We start from the raw sequence: 2,409 nt of genomic DNA on the forward strand, positions 1-2,409 counted from the left end.
AGCTAAATAAATTATACGCAAATTGTAGGAAGCCACTGAAGAAGTGAAATAGCATTGCTGGGCAGATTTAGTGCTTGCTTTATCGGGGTGTATAAATTGTACCTCTAATAGGCTGACTGTACACCAGAGTCACTTTAGGCCATCTGTGCTCTAGAGCTAGGAAAGTTAAGACTGTTTAAGATGTAAGGTGCATAAGGAACACCTAAAGTCAAGGAGATTTTCAGGTAAATTGATCAGATGGGTAGTTTTCCCAGCTTAGGATTTTAGCTGCTGGCGATTAACAGTTATAGATGTAAATCAAAGCATTTACAAGCTAGAGGTTCACCACTGTAGGCTCTCTCACAGTATTTCCATCAAGTCTCACTTCACTTTCCTTTGAATGAAATGATTGATTGATTGTTCACAGCTTGCATGACTCTGTGCTGCCCTAGATCCATCTCCACTCTCCACGCTCCACACTGCGTCTGCATCATTGACTTCCTGCCAGCCATTTGGCTGCCAGGACCCAGAGTGACATTTAATGATCTTTCGACGTGGCAATGTCACATTCGTCACTCATGACAGACCTCAATTCAAATGCAAACCTGAAATGAAGACTGACTTCCATCCAAACTCTGATATACTTTTGAATTGACAGCTATCAACAAAGATCGACAAGATACACTGATGAGGGGATAACCTGCTGCTGGTACAGTAATTAAAAATACTAGTTCTAAAACCATCCAGAGAAATCAAGGACATTTTAATTTCATGAGGCAATAGTTCTCACAAAAAGCTTTGAGGTGGAAATAGTATTATCTCAGCTGTCATATCAACTAACATCAAATATCTACACACACTTGGAAGTGATAATCTACTTTTAAAGCCATATTCTGCTTTATAAAACAAATATAATAATACCCAGGCATGCTCTTTACAGAGTTCTTAAAGGGAGAGGTGCCTCCAAAGTTATAAACAATCATTTAGAAGAAAAGAAAAATCAGTATAATTATATATATTTTCTCTAAGCATCTTCTTACTTTGAGTCATCTTGCTCTGCTGTAGGAATACTGTATTTTACATTACAGTTTTGACCTAAGTCAAATATCTCCCTGATATTTGTTTTTTTTCCTAATATCACTACATAAAACTATATTTCATGAAAGTTTAGGGGTACTGAATATTGATATTGCATTTCAGTAGTGAAGTGAGGTGAAGTCGCTCAGTCGTGTCTGACTCCTTGCGACCCCATGGACTGTAGCCTACCAGGCTCCTCCTTCCATGGGATTCTGCAGGCAAGAGGACTGGAGTGGGTTGCCATTTCCTTCTCCAGGGGATCTTCCAAGCTCAGGGATCGAACCCGGGTCTCCTGCATTCCAGGCAGACGCTTTAACCTCTGAGCCACCAGGGAAGCCTGCATTTCAATACTATTTAACAAATAATTGTTAGAATATACAGAGAAAATTGGGACTTCCCAAGTGGCATTGCTGGTAAAGTAGCCATGTGTAAATGCAAGAGATGTAAGAAACATGGGTTCAATCCCTGGGTCTGGAAGATCCCCTGGCTGACGTCCATAGGGTGGCAAAGAGTGGGACATAACTGAAGCAACTTTGCCTGTACACAAGTGCAAAGAAAAGAAATGAATTCAAGTTTTGGAGTCCTTCAGCATTACTTGTTAGCTTAAACTCCAAGTTAAATTTCACTCCCTTTCCAGAGACTAAGAGGTTCTTTTAATTAGGAAAACTTTGCTAGTTATAACCACTTTATTTTCACTTTTCAGTTAAAAAATAAAAAGAAAGAAAAAAACTTCAAAATTATGTTGTCACTAATCTAAATTTTATAAACTCAGAGACTGTGTCTACCTTTATATTTTCCTATCCACAGAGCCTGGTGTCAAATGAATAATTGCAGTACTAAATTGAACAGAGGCATCATATTAATTTCAGAATGAAGGACAGAAACTTTTCATATGTGTCACAATATCAGGAAAACCCCTACCTATTGTCGACTTTAAAAATAGTCACAACCTAAATACTCCATTTCTCACTATTATACTCATGAAAGTATTTCTCTAAAATAAATGTTTCTTTGATATAATCTCCCTTTGTTTTAGACCTAAGGCAATTTTCCACATTCCCTCCTACATTTTGTTAACTGGAGTACATTTCTACTCTTTTATTCTAGCTGTCTAATGCTTTAAGAATGGAGAACTATGGCCTCTCACAAAATTTATCATATTCTAAGTGCTCAAGAAACATTTCTTGAGTGTAATTGATGTCTTCAAAGCATCAGCCTCAAGGAACACACAAATATATAAAGAAAACTGGGGCTTCCCAGGTGGTGCTAGTGGTAAAGAACCCACCTGCCAATTCAAGAGACATAAGAGATGTAGGTTCAGTCCCTGCATTGGGAAGATCCTCTGGAGAAGGA

At 38.2% G+C, this 2,409-nt stretch overlaps 1 non-coding gene across 1 annotated transcript; it reads right to left on the minus strand.

The window, feature by feature from the left end:
- Window positions 1-1,317: 1,317 nt before the first annotated feature.
- TRNAS-GGA lies at window positions 1,318-1,390 on the minus strand. The gene has a single exon. It is a non-coding gene; the product is annotated as a tRNA-Ser (tRNA).
- Window positions 1,391-2,409: the final 1,019 nt, after the last annotated feature.

Source organism: Cervus canadensis, chromosome 23 (assembly GCF_019320065.1).
Source record: "Cervus canadensis isolate Bull #8, Minnesota chromosome 23, ASM1932006v1, whole genome shotgun sequence".
NCBI lineage: Eukaryota > Metazoa > Chordata > Mammalia > Artiodactyla > Cervidae > Cervus > Cervus canadensis.